Source organism: Herpailurus yagouaroundi, unplaced genomic scaffold (assembly GCF_014898765.1).
Source record: "Herpailurus yagouaroundi ecotype Mexico unplaced genomic scaffold, PumYag 483, whole genome shotgun sequence".
NCBI classification, from domain to species: Eukaryota; Metazoa; Chordata; class Mammalia; order Carnivora; family Felidae; genus Herpailurus; species Herpailurus yagouaroundi.
The window spans coordinates 4,999,067-5,019,521 of NW_024412700.1; the positions used below are offsets into that span (position 1 = coordinate 4,999,067).

The 20,455-nt window shown below is 49.2% G+C and overlaps 1 protein-coding gene across 2 annotated transcripts in view; it reads left to right on the top strand.

Annotated features, from left to right (window-relative positions):
• The first annotated feature begins 60 nt into the window (after window positions 1–60).
• The window catches only part of DNAJB6 (DnaJ heat shock protein family (Hsp40) member B6), a 68,995-nt gene continuing 48,600 nt past the window's right edge, over window positions 61–20,455 (top strand). The window contains exon 1 of one of the 2 annotated variants that reach the window (XM_040464511.1): window positions 61–85. The gene's annotated coding sequence lies outside the window, so the exon portion shown is untranslated. The remainder of the gene's footprint in view (window positions 86–20,455) is intronic. The other variant, XM_040464509.1, reaches the window with a different exon arrangement.

A 20,455-nucleotide genomic window follows, 5' to 3' on the forward strand; every position in this document is an offset into this window, starting at 1 on the left:
TGCGGAGGGCGGGCGGCGCGGGGCCGGGGTCCCCCCGCGTCCGTCCAGTTCAGCAGCGGCGGGGGGCCGGCGGCGTGAAAGGCAGGTTTGTTCTTTCTTTCAAGCTCCGCGTGGAGGAAGGAGCCCAAAGCCGGAGACCAGGCGGGTCTGCAGAGAGGGTGGAAGCCTCGTGGGGGGCGGCGCTGCGGGGCGCGGGGAGCAGGAAGCGGCTCCGGGAGACGCGAAGCCGCGTTCCCGGAACTTCCCCCTGGGATTTTCTAAAGTTTGGCGACGAGCAGAATGCCCGAATTTCAACCGACACGGCCAGTGTGCGCTGGGGGGGGGGGGCTCCGGCTGTACCGGAGCTTGCGGTTTATGGCCGCTTCTGCCCAAGCGGGGATGGAGTTGGCGAGAAGAGTAAATCGCAAACTTCGTGTGGCCCAGACCTGTTTTGGGAGGCAGCAGTGGTTGTCAGGGGCCGCGGACGCGTTCCTTTAGCACCTGAGAGCCGACGGGAAAGGGGGCAAGGTCACACCGCCACCTGGCGGGGGGCGGGGCAGGCGGAGCGGCGCCCAGTTGAGTTGGGACCAGAAGTCGTAGGACTTCGAATTGAGTTAGGGCGAACTTGAACGACCGACCAGCAAAAGGAGAGAAGAAACTTGTCGTTGGAACGCGTTTCCTGATCGTTTTCTCCGCTGATTGTGTGTATCAGGAATGTTTTAATGACACGTATTTACAGCCTGCCTCTCCCCCCAGACTACCCCATTCTCAGATTTCTCTGGGAAATTTAATCTGGACTTCTCCTGTTCACAGTAAGAGACTACAGTTTCTCTGGGGTTAGTATTTGCGTGTATATATTTTAATGTTTACTTATTTTTTTTGTTTATTTATTTATTTATTTATTTATTTTTTGAGAGCGAGGGCAGGAGCAGGGGCGGGGCAGAGAGAGAGGGGAACGGGATCCCCAGTGGGCTCCACACGTCGGCACAGAGCCCCACGCGGGGCTCGAACGCACACCAGAGAGATCACGATCCGAGCCGAGGCTTAACCGACTGAGCTGCCTATGTGGGGGCCCCAGTGCTTCTGTATTTGTGTGCCCGGTAACAAAAAGATCCGTGCTTTTTATGCACATTATCTAGTGGGCGGTGGAATGTTTGTTACTCGCGTCTGAATTCGGGAAGTAAATGGGCTTGGCCCAGTGGTTGGTGGGTGTGGGAGCCGGGAGGCTGAATTTTGAAATGGGCCTAAGCAGCCTTGGGCTGGTGCTGTAGGAGGGGAAGGTTGGGAGTGTAAAAACGAGGCTTTCAAGAGTTTCAGGAGTTCAGCACCCTCGTAGAAAAAAAAAATCAGTGTTGTTAACTTTGTTTTCTTTTTTTTTTTTCTTTTTTTTTCAACGTTTATTTATTTTGGGGACAGAGAGAGACAGAGCATGAACGGGGGAGGGGCAGAGAGAGAGGGAGACACAGAATCGGAAACAGGCTCCAGGCTCTGAGCCATCAGCCCAGAGCCCGACGCGGGGCTTGAACTCACGGACCGCGAGATCATGACCTGGCTGAAGTCGGACGCTTAACCGACTGCGCCACCCAGGCGCCCCTAACTTTGTTTTCTTGACATGGTGTATTTGAGAGGTATTTTTGTTGCCGGTCTGGCTTACCTAGAGGGCTGGGTGGGGAGTATCCTTTGACTAATATTCTGAAGAGTAAATCATGGGTAGGGAATTACGCTATTCCTGCAATTAAGTGGCTTTACAATAGCTTTTCTTTTTCAGCAAACTCGTGATTCTTACAGGTGTAAGAATTAAGAGTAGACCCGTTTTTCCTTGTATTAACTCTGTTTTGGACAGGTTCAAACAAATAGAGTTGTACTCCGCACCGTCAATAGTTTTCAACCCAGCAAACTCAAAAATCAGGTTTGTGGTGGGATGATGTATGCATGTGTATTTTTTAGTTTTAAAAAGGGACTTTAAAGATCGGTAAGTTAGTTTTTCCCATTAAATAAATTGTCTTTAATGTTTATTTTCAAGAGAGGGAAGGAGTGGGAGTGGGGGAGGGGCAGAGAGGGGGTTGGGGAGACACAGAATCTGAAGCAGGTTCCAGGCTCTGAGCTGTCAGCACAGAGCCCGACACGGGGCTCAAACTCCCGAACCTCAAGATCATGCCTGAGCTGAAGTCGGACGCTTGCTTACCCGACTGAGCCCCCAGGCGCCCTGGTAAATTATTTTAAGTTCAGCTTTTCAGGGTTGCAGTGTAATGCTCACTGCGTCACCTTGGTGATGTTTCCTGTTACCTTCCACTGAGGTTACAGCGGTGGGACTGCCATCAGCCGCTGTGATGGTTAAGGGTGATTATGTTCCATTTCTGATGTCTCTTGGTAAGGATTAAGTTAATGGAATCAGGCTTTATATTTGTAAGTTGATGTTTTAGTAGGGTATTTGAAAAGCCTTATTTCGCCTTTTTACTATCTGGGAAATGATTGCAAAATTTAGAGTGGTGGAGGTCTATGTTGGAAGTTTGGTTTGCTCTAAATTTGTTCAGGACACCACCTAGTGGGGAAATTGGCATAATTGCAGGCTTATTAGGGAATTCTCAGGACAGGGTCAGTGGCGAGATGTAACAAATGCTGTAGTGTTTTTTTGGGTAAATAAGATCTGTGAGAACTTTAAGTTCAGGAGGTAAATGAGAAGAAAAGCAAAGTTGGTGAAGATAAGAATAGTAGTAGAAGTGATTATTAGGGGCCCCTGGGTGGCTCAGTCACTGAAGTGTCGACTCTTGGTTCTGGCTCAGGTCAGGACTTCATGGTTTGGGAGTTGGAGCCCCAGGTCGGGCTGTGCACTAACAGCAGAGCCTGGTTGGGATTCTCTTCTGTGCCCCTCCCTTGCTTGTGCTCGCGCGCTCTTTCTCTCTTTCTCAAATAAGTAAGTAAATAAATAAAATAAAAAAAAAAAAGGATGATAATGTAGGAATGGAAAGACAATTTTAAAGCCTAATTGGAAAAAAGAACTTCTGGAGTTCAGCTTGGAGAATTTTGATGCTTTCGTTATAGGTTGATTGTAGGTGTTTTTCAAACTTTGTAATTTTAGGGGTGCATGCAGAAACCAGTCAAACTTTTTTTTTTTTAAGAAGCTTATTTATTTATTTTGAGGGAGTGTGAGCAGGGGGGAGAGAGAGAGAGGGAGGGAGGGAGAGGGAGGGAGGGGGGAGAGAGAGAGAGAGAGAGAGAGAGAGAGAGAGAGAGAGAGAATCCCAAGCAGGCTCCGTACTGTCAGCTTAGAGCCTGACTCAGGGGCTCGAACTCACAAGCCTGGAGATCCTGACCTGAGCTGAAGTGAGTTGGATGCTGAAACCACCGAGCCATCCAGGTGCACCCGTTGCTGACCTCTTTTGTTTAAACGTTCTACTTAAGAAAGTTTAAAAAATACCTTGTTATTTTTTTCAACGTCTCATTTTTAAGGTGGGGAAAATTAATTGCCGAAAAAAATTATGAAGGGTGCCTGGCTGGCTCAGTCGGTGGAGTGTGTGACTCTTGACCTCAGGGTTGTAAGTTCGTGGCCATTGTTGGATGTAGAGATTATTTGAAAATAAAATCTTAGAGGAATTAAAAAGGTAGTTAAATTTCTAAGGGTTGCATTCTACGTCAGTGGGGGGAGGAGTCTGTTTTATTTATATCCGTAATACCTTATTTCGAGAGCTATTCCTTATTTGGACATAGTTTGGTGTTTTTAAAAATGCTACCCCTAACATTTGTAAGGAGTTTTGGCCATCCTAGATAGACCATAGCAACCACGGTGAACGGCTGTGAGGCAGTAGAACTTCGTGGGTTTGTTTTTGTGTGTGTGTATATTTATTTATGAAAATACTCCAGGTGTTTTAGGATTCTTCACTTCAGTTGCAAGGATCAGTTGTATTTGGAGTGTGATTGCTTCAGGGGGCATGTGCTCTGTGCCCTTGGAAATGCTCATCCTACTTTTCACCAGCAAAGGCTATTGCAGTTTGCCTTGTATCTGTGCTGGGGCCTCCCTGTGTGTTCCCTGGGGCAGGCCTGGAACCTTCTCTTGTGTGTTCCCTTTGTGCCTGTCGCATTGCTCCAGACCCAGGGTGCCGAGAGAGAATACTGGTTGAATTGGATCCTTCTTCCAGGCTTGTCTTTGTCCTGATTACCCTGCTGCGGTAAATGAAATCCAGATTTTAGGAAAGTTGGGGGCAAAAATACCCAATTTGCGTTCACAAGTACCAGGACTGAGTGCTTGCCGTGTCTTCTCTTGTAATGAAGGGACTTTAGTCGTGCTTCTAAGTGTCTGATAGTTGACGATGGTCGGTGTTTGCAATCGTTGGTCTGAGATCTTGAGTTACAGTGGAAGTAATTTCCTCGTTTGTGTCGGGAATACTTAAGGACATGTTAGGTCAGCACAAGATAAAGACTTAGTAGATGGTCTGTGATAAGGAGTGACAGTTCATTTCTGTTTCCCCACCTACGTGTGTGTTTGTTCTGGTAATTTGTCAGGTAATGAAATGACACAGAGGAAACTCCCAGACCTCTTTCTTGTTGAGCGTCGGGCCTGCTGCTTTTCCACGAAGCAGACAGCATTGCACTAAATTAGTTTGATGTCACAATTAAACATTTTAGAAAGTGTTTTCTTTACAATTATGACTTTTCTGGGTTAGTAGAAGTAATGAGTGTTTTGATTTTCTGGTTTTTAAAGCTGAAGAGAGGGAGTGTCTTCAGTGGGTTTTTGACCTGGATTTACGTTACTTGAAACAGTGTAGAACCGGCAGCATTCTCCCGGTGGGGGTGGGGGTGGGGGGATAGAACAGGCCTTGTGCAAGAAAGGGGGTTTCTGCCTTGAGCTCCATTTTCAATGTTGAGTCTCATGGATTGGGAAGGAACAAAGGAGATTTTGTTTCTGTTTTGCTTTGATGTTAGGTGGAGAGATGTTTGAGAAAGGTCTGGTGGAAAGATGGTCACTTCTGTGGGTGGCTAAGATTTGGGATACAGAGTAACAACATTTCAGAATGTAGAGGTGTCTTAAGTCCCAGGCTTGAGGACCTTGACTCCAAGAGTCTGTTAGAGGTCTAAAAGGGTGTTGTGTTTGTAGCAGTCATGTTGGACACATACGTTCTTGAGTATCTTTCTTCTGTAAAATAGTAACAAAACCAAGGTTTCCTAACTGAGCTGTGTAGAAAATTTGGCTTGTTAGAGCTAACTCATCACGGAGCACCTCATGTAGGTCATCAAATACCTACTGTGTTCGTGGTCAAAGATGAGGGTAGGTAAACTTCATGGACAAGAGCACTCCTCGCCTTATTCCATAGAGATCATTTCCGTTTGCACCTTGTTTCTGGGGTGGGGTGGGGGAAATGGTATTTGGAGGGAGGGGTAGTGAAGTTGTGCGTTTAGTGCTGTCATGGGATATTTTGTTACATTTAACTTCCGTCTTTGTTTTGGTGCCCTGGTGTTCTCTTTGCAGCTAGAGCTTTTCTTTCCCTACGGACTGGTTTGCATGCAGTTGATGAAGAGTATGACTTCAGGGGCTGGATTTTTAGAGATTATCGTATTGAATGGAAAATGAGGTGGTTCATTGGTCATAGGAAGTCTAAAGTGAATCAGGTGAGGTTTTGAAGGTACCCAAGAGGTTTGGGAATCTGTAGCGTGCCTTTCTAGTACTTTTTCAATGATGTACGGGAAAAGAAGTTAGTAAAGGTGGTTTGATTGGGAAATCAATGCTCTCTTTTCTCTTGGTCATTGAAGTGAAATCTCACTTAGAAAAAATGACCAGACTTATTTTACCCAGAATTCTACCATCAAGAACTCTCTAGGAATATAAAACTTGTAAATGTTAATAATGATGGTTTAATTCACCTGTAGAGTGGTTGTAGAAGTTGCTAGCTGACTTAACTTTGGGAACCAGAGCTTCTGTTTCGGTACTGAGGTCATGGTACAGGGGTTAAAGTGCAAGCAACGTTAGAGAAATAGGTATTTGAAGTACCAGCCTTCACTTCCAGGGACATGTTGGCAATTGTGTGTGTGTGTATGCCCCAGCTCAGTTTTCGTGGTTGTAAGGTTTACTTGGAGGAAAGCAGGAGTCTCCATGGGCAGGGTTGGACCCTTCGGAGTTAGACTTGAGAAACGGTTAATCCAGAGAATCTCTGGGAAAGAGGAGGCAATTCATCCTTCGAGGACGATGTGCCGTGAGAACTAATCTCTACCCCAGCAGCTGTTTTCTCAGATGAACTGAAGCTTTAGACTACAGGATTTCTCTGTGTGTCGTCGAGACTACTGAAGTGTAACCTAAAAGAAGCGAGAATTTGTTTTTCCAGAGACAGCTAGTCCGTGATCGTTCAGGTACAGCGTAGTGGATGGAGACTTCTTGAGAAGATGAGATTAGGATGTACAGTATCTGGCATATTGGGTATACAGGAACATATTTTCTTACAAGTTTGTTTATTTTGAGAGAGAGAGCGAGCATGCCAGCTGGGGAGGGGCAGAGAGGGAGAATCCCAAGTAGGCTCCACACTGTCCGTGCAGAGCCCAGCGCAGGGCTTGAACCCATGAACCTGAACTGTGAGATCATGACCTGAGCAGAAAGCGAGAGTCAGATGCTTAACCCACTAGAGGAGCCTCCCCACACACTAAGTGGCTCTGTAGACCACCATCTCTGTAGGTCTCTGTTTGTGCTTCTTTCTCTGGAGCCTTTGTGCTGACAGGGTGCCTGTCCTGGGCCTGTCTGGACTCGCTTGAGAGTTTGAATTGCACTCTGTCTTATGTTGATAGGAGTACTCTATAGCGACCACTTCTTCCAGCCCTAGCAAGTGAGTATTTTTCAGCTCAGCTGGTGAATGGCCCCCATTGAAGGAATGGAGGTTAGAAGACATAGTAAGAACTTGGTTTCCCCCCCTCCCCCGCCAAACACAAAGGCCAACAGGTGGAAAAATGGGCAAAGGACATAGGCCGGCAGTTCAGTGGAGGCACTTACAAATAGCTCTTGAACATGAAAAGATGCTTAACTTCATGGGTGCAGAACAGATCAGGCTTCACTTAAGTGGCTGGAAAAGTCAGACAGGTTAGTGTTGTTCCTGAGGGTAGGAACATGAGGCTGATGATACTGGTTAGGATGGAAATTAGTGCAGCCTCTGCGGAAGGCAGGTGGGTGAGATGGTGTCTTTTTCTTTCTTATTTTTCTAAAAGACCCATTGTTTTGATGTAGAAATTTCTACAGCATACGTAGCGAGATACTTCTTTTTTTCTCATGTCTCATGTTTATTTCTTTGGGGGGGGCAGGGAGAGAGAATCTAAAGCAGGCTCTCCGCTATCATGGCAGAGCGCCATCTGGGGCTTGATCTCAAGCACCCTGAGATGAAGTCAAGAGTTTGGAAGCTTGACCTACTGTGCCCCTAGGCCCCCCCGCCCCCCCGCAGTGAGCTGCTTTGGCGTCTCCCTTCTGTATCTGAAGAGAGCAGCTTATGCTTGGAGGGCCTGGGTCTGAGCTTGACTCCTGGTCCGCTCGTTCACCACAGTGGTGCGCAGCTCTGAACCCCGGGTGGGCACTGTCTCTGGGCCTCGGGTTTTCTGGTGCAGAAATAAGGGCACCGGCCCTGCTCTCAGTGCCTGAACTGGGTGCTCAGGTATGAGCTGGGTCAGGGTGCTCCCGTGTCTGTGGTGCCTGCCACCCCATGGGATGGCTCTCATTGTTAAAGGGGTAATGGTGGCCTGTGTGTGTGTTTTCTGAAACTGCCCTGCCAGTAAGGGCCTCTGCAGCGTGAGCTGGGGTGCGGGCCTGGTGCCTGGTTTCCATCTGACCGTTACTTCTGGTGGTGGTGCCGCCGTGCCCACATCTCTTTGCCCTGGTACTGCATAATTTTTTTTCTTTTTGTGATTTAGTCCTGAATTCTTTATTTCTTATATTGACATAAAGTTGGCCTGTGACCTTGTAAGTTTGGGGCATGTGTGTCTTTATACGTTTATATGTTGTATAGTAATAGCTGTGTAGGTAACACCTTTATCAGGTCACATTATCATCTTTGTGTGTGTTTGTGTTTCACATGTATTTTTTTAATTTGCCAAATTCAACCTTGCACGCTCTACCAAAAGTTGAAAGATGCTAATTTAAATGCCTCCAGTTCTGCTCTTTTCGTTGACTGAGTTTATCCTTGTAAGGCAGGAGGTGTGCTCAAGTCACATGCAGTGTCGTTTGCCTGAACGCAGACTGGGAAGGAGTGGTGTTAAGTGTTTCCAGTGTGGCCAGGACAGTTGACCGTCAAGCAAGTAGGTAGTGACGGGCTCCGTGGAGTCGTCAAAGATGGCTGCCCAACAGACGTTAAAAAGATCGCCGTCATGGACCGAGTCCTAGCCAGTGAGAAGATTTGCTGATTCGCTCAAGTCTTCCTAGAAGTGAAATCTTTGGGAGGTTTAATTAGGAAATACAAGCCCTTTATGCACCAACATTTACAATACTGAGTGCAGCATGCATATTGATGAATCGATGGGGCTTCAGCTGATTCACCAGTGGAAGATGAGGGAACTTGAATAGTTCCCTGACATTTTGTTCCCCAGAGTAACTGTACTCAGTCTCCTCATAATTTGCTGGGGACTGGATTACTGAGATCGAAAGCTAACTTTGATGGCTTCTGCCCTCAAGGAGTTTATGATGTAAAAAGCCTGGAAAACAGTGATGGGTACGAGATGACGATGCATGCTATGATGGAGGCGTGTGTAAGACGCAGTTTCAGCGGGGAGGAAGCTAGCTGCACCGAAGTGGTCCTCCGGCGAGGAGGCGTGTCCTCCGGCAAGGAGTCGTGTCCTCCTCGCAGTTGGAGGATGCAGAGGGCACCTGGGAGGGACCAGGGCACTCAGACCTCATTGTTCAAAGCCCGATGGTGAAGTCCGGTTTGCACCTGGGATGGCAGCCAGGAGGATACGAAATCAGGGGACGAGCCTTTGATGCTGTGCAGGAGTCTGAGGTTCCCCCCCCCCCCCCCCAAGATGACACGGGTGACATGTGTGGTGGGTTTTGGTAGTAAATTAATGAAACATTTCATCCTAACTGTTGCAGGAAAAATAACTAGCATCTCTAACTTGCGTTTTTTTGTGACTATTACAGCGTGTCCATTAACACCAATTTTTAAGAATGTTAAAAAAAACAGTAAAGGTGACAGGCACGAAAAGTAACAGGCCAGAAAGCGGCAGGTGTACTGACTGAGGCCTTGCAGGTGTGCACGGGACGCAGACCCGCCTCCTGTGCATCCGTCCACTTTTCCCGGTGGGTGGTTGACCCATGGGAGAGGCTGAGCTAGGGAAGGGTAGCTGCTGGGTCGTAGGGGCCTGGCCGGCCGGGGTTCAGGGAAGGGGCCTGGGCGTCCAATTTGGTTAGCTGAGGGGGTGGGGGGAGCCCGTGGGAGTGTCCCGTGGAAGAGCGAGCTCTTCGAAGGGCCTGAGAGGAGGCTGATGGAGAAGTGGGTGCGTCAGTGTGCCACGCAGGAGAAATTCTGTTAGGTGGGCTGCAGAATGCTTTATTCAGACCGTGGATTTTTTTTTTTTTTTTTTAATGTTTATTTATTGTGAGAGAGCGAGTGGGGTAGGGGCTGGGAGAGAGAATCCCAGGCAGGCTTCACAGTGTGGGCCCGGACTCGGGCTCAGACCCACAAACCCTGAGATCATGACCTGAGCCGAAACCAACAGTGTGGAGCCTGACTGAGCCACTTGGGTGCCCCCAGGCCATTGATGCTTAAAGTGGCTCTTGAACCATTTTTGGGTTTTTACCATTTTTACCTTTGTTGCTGTTTTTGTCTTCCTTCCAACTGTTTTGCGTTTTGTAGTTTTTTTTTTTTTAACTTGACTTATTTCTTTTGAGAGAGGGCGGGGAGAGAATCGCAAGCAGGTCCCTCACCTTCATCACGGAGCCCAGAGTGGGGCTTGATCTCGCATAGCAGGAGATCACCAACTGAGCTGAAATCAACCTGGGACGCTTAACCAGCCGAGCCATCCAGGCGCCCCTGCCTTTTGTAGATTTGATGGAACGTTTCATGTGATTCCATTTTCTTTCCTTTTTAGAGTGTCACCCACCCCCTTTCCTTTTTACCTTTTTTCGTGCTCGCCCTAGAGTTTGCCGTGTTCCTTCATGACTGACTTCACAGCCATCGACACTGTCATGGTCCCCGGGTAGTGCAAGCACCTTCTGATGCCAGTTCTTCCCTCCTGCCTGTGGGGTTCTCGTTCACCTGCAGGAGGTCTAGGGATGCGCAGAAGTGTCTGTCGTGGAATACGCTGTTGCTGTTATTTGAAGGAACAGTTACCTGTTAGATTACTGAGGAAAATTAAAGTGTATTTTATATCTACCTCTCTTTTCTCTGGTGTTCATTATGCAGATCTGAGTTTTTGTCCTACATCATATTCCTTCTCTCTGAAGGGCTTCTAACATTTTTTGCAAGGTGGATCTGCTGGCAACAAATTCCCTCAGTTTTTGTTGGCCAGAGAAGGGCTTTCTTCTTCACTTTTGCAGGACAACTTTTCAGGCTACAGAGTTGGAGGTGGTGTCCACCCCCCCATCCCCCCCCCCCCCCAGCACTTTAAAACTGTTTCACTCCCTTCTTTCTCACATGGATGGAATTCTTTTGCTTCCTCATAGGTAGGCTGTCTGTTCCTTTGCTTCTTTCAAGATTTTTTTAATCTTTGATTTTCTGAAGTTTGAATGTGATACGCCCAGGTGTAATTTTTGGGTATTTACCCCACATAGTGTTCTCCGTTCTTCTTGGAGGTGTTGTTGGGTGCCTGACGTTAATTTGGGGGAAATTCTCATTTAGTCCTTCAGAGCTGATTGATGCTTCGGAGCCCTGTTTCTGATCCTTCCTTTCCTAGCTCTGGCGCTCCGGCCGCGGGCTGCACCTCTGCTGGCTGCCCCACCGGCACTGGGCGCTCTGCGGTCAGTCTGTTCCTCCCCTGGCTTGTCTGCCCCTTGGCTCAGCCATGCCCCGTTTACTACTAAGCTCATCAGAGACCTTGATCTTTTCTGCCGGGGTTTCGCTCTCTAGCATTTCTTGCTGACTCTTAGGAATTTCACCTCTGCTTACGTTGTGCCTCTGTTCTAGCGTGTAGTCTGCTTTTCCATTAAAGCTCATAGCATATCAATCACAGTCTCACCAGATTCCTGATTTGGTGATTCCTGCACTGGTGACTTGTGCCGAGGCTTGCTTAAGCCTGCCAGACTGTGTTTGGCCCTCTGGTATGCCTGGTGATGTTTTGTTGAAAGGTGCGCATGAGGTACCAGACAAAAGGAGCTGCTTGCTGTCAGTAGGCAAGTGGTGTGCAGGCCGGTGGGGGAGGTGGAGGTGTCCCCGTCCCTGAGCAGGTCTCCGCTTTCTGGTCCACTTCACCAGTGCCTCCCACTTCCCCTTGGGTGGGACAGGAGGGCAGGAGGGGACTGGAGTTGGGTATTTCCCTGCCCCCAGGTAGGTTGGGCTCCAGCAGTGCATTTCCCTTGAGGGCAGACTTCCTCTAGAAGAAAGTGGTGTGTGGTGTTTGGGGGGGCGGGGCAGAGAGAGGGAGAGAGAATCCCAAGCAGGCTCCTCCCCCAGCACGGAGCCCTACTGGGGGAGAAGGGCTCTGTCTCACAAACCAGCAGATTATGATCAGAGCCTAAATCAAGAGCCAGACATTCAATCCACTGAGCCAGCCAGGTGTCCCTGTTTTGGTATTTGCATTTATTTTGTTTTAAAGTTTATTTATTTAAAAAATTCTTAAAATTTTTTTTTTAATGTTTATTTTTGAGAGACAGAGAGATAGCACAGGTGGCGGAGGAACAGAGAGAGGGAGGCACAGAATCTGAAGCAGGCTCCGGGACCTGAGCTGTCAGCCCAGAGCCCAGCACGGGGCTCGAACCCACGAACCGTGAGGTCATCACCCAAAGTTGGACGCTTAACCGACTGAGCCACCCAGGCGCCCATCCCCTATTTATTTTTGAGGGAGAGAGAGCCCATGAGAGCATGAGCAGCCGAGGGGCAGAGAGAGGGAGAGAGAATCCCAAGAGAAAACCAAGAGCTGAATGCTCAGCACCCCACGTTTTGGTATTTTTAAATGGTTCCTTTTCCCTTGCCCGAAGCCCCAGTACGTTTTTGTCCCAGATTTCCCGTGAGGGCTGGTAGAGCTCATGAAAGTGTGTACCTCAGACTTGTCCTCACAGAGCTGCCAGCAACCCCGGCTGGTGACAGTTCGGATTTCCCTGTCAGCTCATCGGTTCTCTCTCTGGAGGCTTCTGCGTTGGCGAGTTCCCATTCTGCGTGCCCACCTGTGTTTTCAGTGCGGGAGGCACACCTCACGGGGCAGATCTAAAAAAAGGAGCTGTTTCTTGGGGTGCCTGGGTGGCTCAGTTGTTTGAGCATCAGACTCTTGATTTTGGCTCGGGTCGTGATCTTATGGTTCGTGGGATTGAGCCCCGCGTCAGGCTCTGTGCTGACTGTGTGGAGCCTGCTTGGGATCCTCTCTCTCTCTGTCCCTTCCCCACGTGCACCCTCTCTCTGGCAGTAAACAACAAAAAAATCCCGTTTTTCAGTTCAACTTTGTTTTGCTTGTTGGTGTGGAGTGGTGACTTTACCGCTCTTTATGTGTTGGAAAGCAGAAGTCCTATCTGTAAGGAGAATCTTGGTGGATGTTTCAGGAGGGGGGAGAGTAAATGTGTCTGTTGAGTTTGCCATTTTATTTATTTATTAAAAAAAATTTTTTTTTTTTCTTAAATTTTTTTTTTTCAACGTTTTATTTATTTTTGGGACAGAGAGAGACAGAGCATGAACGGGGGAGGGGCAGGGAGAGAGGGAGACACAGAATCGGAAACAGGCTCCAGGCTCTGAGCCATCAGCCCAGAGCCTGACGCGGGGCTCGAACTCACGGACCGCGAGATCGTGACCTGGCTGAAGTCGGACGCTTAACCGACTGCGCCACCCAGGCGCCCCAAAAAAAAATTTTTTTTTAATCGTTTATTTATTTTTGAGACAGAGAGCATGAACGGGGGAGGGTCAGAGAGAGGGAGACACAGAATCTGAAACAGGCTCCAGGCTCTGAGCTGTCAGCCCAGAGCCCGACGCGGGGCTTGAACTCACTGACCGTGAGATCATGACCTGAGCTGAAGTCGGCTGCTTAACTGACTGAGCCACCCAGGCGCCCTGAGTTTGCCATTTTAAATATGAAACCTGTATGTTTATCTCAAAAGAAGTTGACCTTTACAGGTTGATCCTGACGTCCTCAGGTACCCACTGGGATGAACTAGGCACCGAGTCAGGAGTTGTCAGCATTTGTGTTTCGCCGTATTTGTAGTGTGTGCGCTGGGATGAGAACACTTTCAGAGGATCTCGCTCCGACTGTGGCTTTGGACTGACACTGGTGAAAGGCCCAGGACATCTGCCCTTGACTACCACCCGTATCTGTCCTGAAGAACACTGTTCTAGAACCCTCGTGGCACTGTCCTGATCACAGCGTGGCTTGAAATCGTAGCTGATTACTTTATGATTGGCAAGCACATGCAAGTATTTTTAATCTTGTTACTTGTAACTTTATTTTTGGTTTTAATGTACATAGTAGTTTAGGTTTAAGTTGTATTTAAACTCTACACTCGTCTTGAGGCTCAAACTCAAGACTTTGAGATCACGAGTCCCCGGCTCTTCTGACTGAGCCAGGCAGGTACCCCTTGTTCTGTAATTTTTAATCACATCGTGAGGTATACTGGGGAGATGTACACTCAATTTTTCTACTTATGTGGTATTCACCTGTGTATAGATAGGTACTACGGGCCTTTAGGACACACTTCCTGAAAGTCCTGATGGTGAGGGTTTATGGGAGTTTATGGGAGGAGGTACTTTTAGTTAGTGGGATTTACTTTAGTGGCTTTCCTAAAGAGGTGGAGGTTTTTTAGGCAATTTCATAGATTAACACACCAGTTGTCCTAAGAAGCAGTTGTTCTTAGCTGAAAGAATATGACGTCTTGGTTTTCTGTAGCTTTCTTAAAATACAGGAGTGGGGTCCCATCAGAAGCGAGAGAAGTTTCAGAATACCATTGGCAAAGATTACGTAATGAATTCTCTCACCCGGATCGCCTGTAAGCCTGAGTTGACATCTGTTAGGTTGCAGAGGAGCTCCCTTTGCCCTCTGCTTGTGTTTTCCAGAATGGAGGCTGTGGGGCCCTTGAAATGTGGCGGGTGTGACCAAGGGACGGGGGTTTTCAAGTTTTGTTTAATTTTAATGACCTGAGAAACAAACGTGTGTGTGGCTGGCGGGCTTATACCGTCAGGCCGTGGAGTTTCGGATGCTTGTTGGGGGCCGTTTCCAGCTGCCTGAAGCCTTTGTGGGCACCTGTGCTTTCAGTTGACGTGATCTGCCCCTTCATGTAATGATTGCTTCCTCACTTGGCGCCTGGATGCAGGAGAGAAGCCACTTTTTCCTGGCAGTGTCCACAGATGGTGGGGGGCAGTGAGTAGGGAGCCGCATGCCCCCTGGTCCTGGGTATACCTGAGAAGAGAAGGCAGGAGTCCCACCCTCAAGGGCTCCTCTTTTTCTGGTGTTACCTGTTCCCTGTGACCTCAGGTGTGTGTGTGTGTGTGACTCACAGCAAGTCCTGGATGAGGGCTGGACAGCAAGTTCTTTCTCTCCCTCAGACTCGCTTGCGGTTGGGGCTGGGGAGCAGGGACACTGGGCTGATCTCAGGAGGGTAAAGACCATTTTAGTTCATTTATTTATCAAAAATTTTTTTAATGTTCATTTTTTAGAGACATACATAGAGACAACAGAGTGCGAGTGGGGGAGGGGCAGAGAGCGAGAGGGAGACAGAACCCGAAGCAAGCTCCAGGCTCTGAGCTGTCAGCACAAAGCCCAACTCAGGACCTGAATTCACGAACCGCGAGCTCATGACCTGAGCCACCGGGGTGCCCCCCCCCCCTTTTTTTTAAATGTGTTTTAATTATTGGGGCACTCGGGTGGCTCAGTCAGTTAAGCTTCTGACTTCGGCTCAGGTCACCATCTCACAGCTGGGTCTCTGGACCCCGCATAGGTCTCTGTGCTGACAGCTCAGAGCCTGGAGCCTGCTTCGGATTCTGTGTCTCCTCCACCCCGCTCATGCTCTCTCTCTCAAAAATGAATAAACGTTGAAAAGAAAATGTGTTTTAATTATTTGTTTTGAGCCGGGAGCGGCAGAGACAGAGGAGAGAGAATCTCAAGCAGGCTCTGTGCAGGTAGCTCAGAGCCCAACTCGGGGCTCACTGTCATGACCCATGAGATCACCACCTGAGCCGAAACCAAGAGTTGGACACTTAACTGATTGAGACACCAGGCACCCCTAAAATCTTATTTAAAAAATTATTCTTGAATTGTATCCTTTTTCTTGAGCCCCCCCCCCCCCCCCCAAGTCTTACCACACTAACTTCTTGCCTCTTACGTGGGCCATGTGGTTTCATAGTTTTGTCTGTGTGTGCGGTCATTGTAGTTGAAGCTGAGGTTGTCTCTGCACAGGGAGCTTTCCGTTTGCTTTCTGTTTTCCAGTTCATCAATAAATGGCAGTGTTCTTTTAAGCTTTGTTTGTGTCATTGTCTCCCTACATATTTGTGTTGTCCTTGACTAACCTGTTTACATATTTGTTTTCTAAACTGGGTGACTTATTCTCTAAGCTAGCGTATGATTGTTATCAATAAATGTGATTACAGTCACTCAGAATTACATCATTGTTTTCATTGGGAGTAAATATGTTGATGGTAGAATGGGTGTCAAAGAGGTTTTGATTGGTTGCGACAGTGGGCCAACATAAGCAAGGTGGACTTTTTGGGGCGAGCTGTGAGGCTCATTGATCCGAAGAGCCGCCGTTGCACAGAGGCAGTAGTGGGAGGCAGCAGGGCGATCACAGACTCAAAAAGGCATAGCTGAGTTTATGGTGATAATTGAAGTCAGGTATGGTTCTTACGAGAGTTGACCTAGCACTGGTGATCCAGGTTCAGAGGAGAAATGTCTTGTTCCCTTCCGTTGGTGACATCTGGACCGTCCCTGCATCATTGATGGTGCTGGAATCCGGGTAGGAAGGGATCGCGGCCTTGGAGCTTGCTCAAGGTGGAGATTTAGGAACCCAGAGATGTAAGGCTGTATGTCTAGAGAGTGAAAAATTCACGATGGTAAACCCCTGAATGTTTGGAGATACCTGTGTCGAAGAGAAATTCAGCCCGCCCGTGGACCAGGGACCAAAGGGTGACAGCTCCCTGGAGGCCCGCTCTTCACCACGGAGAATCCAGTAACTGTCCAAGATTAAGGGCTGCTCCCTGGACTTTGTTCAAGCAAGAATGTTTGGACTAAGTGTTTTATGAGGCAAAGTTAAAAGCCGGTTACTTAAGAGGTCCTTTCGCTTAGCAAGAACGTGCGGGTGCTGCTGGTCGAAGTCTGTGCTTTGAGAAGCACCCCATTTATTACTTTCAGAAGGGTAATTTTCTAATTCTAGCATTTCTCGTGCATCTGTTAGCAGGAATTCTTTAAAAAGAATGTTGGCTCATCGGCCATTCGGTCGCAAGCGTAGCTCGTCCAGCGGCAGGCAGCACAGACCATCCGGGACTCCTGCTCGTGTGTGTGCTCGTGTGCGTGCTTGTGTGCTCGGGACGCATGGCACTCCTCCTGGTGGTCCCGTCACCGTCCCTTCCGGTCCACGAGTGCTCCATCAGCTTTGTTCTCATGTCCTTTTGAACTGGCTCTACTCCTTTTTGACTTAAGGTTTTTGTTTTTTAATTTGGAGTGATTTCAGATTTACAGTGGCGTTGTCAAGACGTCGGCAGACATTTCTTGTCCACCTTTGACTCAGTTTTCCTCAATCTAACCACAGTACACACCCCCGAACGGAGCAGCCGACGTTGGCACGGTGCTGTTCTCTAGATGCTTGAGTCCCGTCCGGCCGGTATTCTGCCTAACACCCTTCTCCTGCTCCACACGCCAGTCCCGGGCCCAAGTGTCCCCATTCAGTTGCTGTCACTCTCAGTCACCTTCAAGGTGTCACAGTGGCCGGCCTGGGACGTCGGCTGCGTCTTCAGTTTCTTGCTTGACGGCGTGTCCTCGGCTCATCTTGCGCCTCTGCCCCAGACTCCGCGTTGGTCAGCGAAGTAACGTCTCGTTCCATCTGATCCTCGGCGGAGCTGACCGTGTCCTTCGTAGCTGGTTCTGTCCGGTGCTGGACACCATCTCGCATCTGTTGTGACAGCACCTGTGTATTTATAGCTCACCTTGGCTGTGAGAGAAGACGGTGTGATTAAGTTAAGAGGCTCCTGCAGCAGGAGGGGCTGGTGCCATTGAAGATGGAGAAAGTGGAAGGGTTTTGAGATAGTTGGCAGCTAGGCCTGGTGAAACTGTGGATTGCCGTGTGTGGGTGTTGTGTCACGGGGTGGGTAGTGGTGTCGGTGAGGGCGAAATTTCCAGTCCACAGCATGAGAGCACGAGGTAGAATTCAGTCGCGGAAGACCAGGAGTGGGGTGGGGACCCAGTGAAATTTGGTCCTGTTCTATTTGCGACGTCTGTCACACGGCCAAGTGGCTGTGTCAAGCAGTCATCTGTCTATTCGTGTCTGAAGTGCCAAGCAGAGACCTAGGATAGGAGCTTACGTTGGGGAATCGCTGCGGGATCCGTGGTATTTGCAGAACGGGGGTGACGATGAAGACGCGGGAGTGCAGCCTGAGAAGGGGTCCGGAACCCTGGCTTCCCCACCCTGTGCCCCCGGGGCTCGTAGGGAGAGGAAACCACAAGACGGATGGACCGGAAAGCCCAGTGTGCCGAGGGCTTGGGGCGCCCAGCTGTGAGAGCTGTTTCTGGGGGTGCCTGTGCTGGTGGGGGAGCAGGGGGACGGGTGGCGGCTGGGCAGGACCGGGTGAAGGAGCAGAGGAAAGGGGGGAGGTACGGACAGCCTGCTGCTGCAGGGGCGGTGGAGGGTGAGGGGTCCGGCTCTGCAGACGGCTGGTCTGATGCACACTTCAGTTCGTTCGCCTTTTCTTCGAGGGGCCGTCTCCGTCTAGGACGCGGGCCAGGTGGCCGCTGGTCGCCATCACGCGAGTGTTGCTCGTCTCCCGGGTGCTGCTAGTTGATGGTTCTCCTGCACTCGCTCAGCCCCAGTGACCGTCCTGGGGGTGTCTCTGGTTAAGGCACCGCGGCGTTCACATCTGGCAAGGCTGGGCCACTTCCCACGCGTGCGCCGACTGCCTCGAGGGCCCTGCCACGCTGCTCTCGTCACTTGCACGGAAACAGGCACCTGAGTGCCAAGGCTGGCGAAACTGGACTCGAGAATACAAGCTTTGAAGTGAGTTCAAGGATGTCTGAGCGGTGGCATCTGACTCCCCGGGTGACCTCTGGCCACGTGTGGCTCAGCCGTTAGGAAGTGAGAGCCTAGTTCTGAGACTCTTCTAACCCTCGCTCCATTGGGCGCAGTGGGTTGCCCGGTCCTGCGGTGCTGGGAGCTCCCAGGATGCCCTGCGGGTGCAAGCGGCAACAGCTGGAGCTCAGCAGGGACCAGAATGTCACGTAATTTTCAGCCCTCTGAGGTAGGGACGCAGGGCTTCAAGTTTTCTGCTGTGTCTGGCAGCTGCTGTGCTGTAGTTTGCGTTCGGGTTTTTTCTTTCTGAAGACGTGAGCTTGCTGTGCTTCTTGGTCTCGAGAATTGGTGACCTCTTCTGTGGCTAGTAATTTTAAGACGGTTTGGCTGGTGTCGCTGACTCGGTGGTGTGCTCTGAATCCAGTAACTACCACGGAGGAAACTTTTTCTTGAATGTTTATTTTGAGAGCGAGAAAGAGAGCGCCTGCCCTCGTGAGCGGGGGTGGGCAGAGAGCAAGGGAGAGAGAATCCCGAGCAGGCTCCAGGCTCCAGGCTCCGAGCTGTCATGTCAGCACAGACCCTGAGATCGTGACATGCCTTGAAACGAGGCTCACGCACTTAACCGACTGAGCCACCCGGGCGCCCCGAGGAAACCTTTTCAAATTGGGTACTCACTCCCATCTTGTGTAGTTGAGTGCATTTCACACAGATACCTCAGTATTTTAAGTTGAACCTACCGAAACAGTTCAAAAAGCTATATGGTGAACGACCGTGTTCTTGGAGGTACGTCCTCCAGTTACTGTTGTCGGTGCTCGTGGCAGGGTGCCCTGCCTCCCATCTCTTTGGCATAGAGATTGTTGCAAGTTTAAAGTAATCAAAACCCAGTGGAAGCCTGAAACGCCCTCGGCCTCGCTCTCAACCGCCTACATTTACATTGGAAAGGAGGAAGCCTGTCCCGGAAGAGAGCTACCTCCTCCGAGACTCCCCTGTACCTAAGGAATCTGCGTAATGTCCAGACATCTCTCGTCTTTTTGGTAATTAACAGACTCCCTCCCTTTTGTGTGCTCGGACCTTCCGTCCCTTCAGCTCGGAAGCTTCTTGATGCCTCACACTGTCTGTGGAATTTCCCGTGAGGGGTGTGGGTGCCCCTTGCACGTGCCTGTTACAGTTGAGTTTCTGCTCTTAAGTTGCTCTCATGTCACCATGATTCTGAGGCCCCCTTTGAGGACCGGAGGGCAGACCCCAGTAATATTTTTGTTAGGGGTCTGTCACGGCTGTTTGGATTTTCATGTTAGGTTGTAGGAAGAGTAACCGTATGGTTTTCTCTAATTTGTAATTTAAACAGATTCTGAAAAAAAGAAGAAAAAATTCTGAAAGGGACGCCTGGGTGCTCAGTCTGTTGGGCATCCGACGCTTGATTTTGGCCCAGGTCGTGATCTCACGGTTCAGGTTCATACGACCAGGCCCCAAAAGCTGGAAGCCTGCGTGGGATTCTCTCTCTCCCTCTCCTGTCCCTCCCCCACTTGAACCTTTTCTTTCTCTCTTAAATAAGTAGTAAAAAAAAAAAAAAAAAAAAAAACGATGCCTTTAAACAAATTGTGGGAGTGTATTTGAGAAAAATACATATTTTGGTATTCAGAATGACAAGTCTTGAGTTCAAAAGTCTGTTCTGAGTTCTTAACCTTTTTAAAACTTTTTTTTAAGGTTTATTTTGAGAGAGCGAGTGGGGAGCGGCACAGAGAGGAGAGAGTCCCAAGCAGGGTCTGCACTGGATCTCACAGCCTCGAGATCACAACCAGAGGAGATGTCAGGAGTGGGACACTCACCTGACTGAGCCACCCAGGCACCCCTGAGTTCCTAACCTTCTGACCTCTAGAACTGTTAGTGCTGCATTTGAGGTTTTGTACGGTCTGTTCTAAATATTTCTTTCATCATGTGATCAAATTGATAATGACACTTAATCTAAATATTTCTAATTTCCTTTGACATAAAGGCTTTCTCTCTCTCTCTCTTTTTTAAATGTTTATTTTGAGAGAAAGACATCATCAAATGCAAGTGGGGGGGGGGGCAGAGATAGAGGGAGACACAGAATCCCAGGCAAGCTCCATCCAGGCTCCGAGCTGTGAGCTGTGAGCACAGAGCCCGACGCGGGGCTCGAACCCATGAACCGTGAGATCGTGA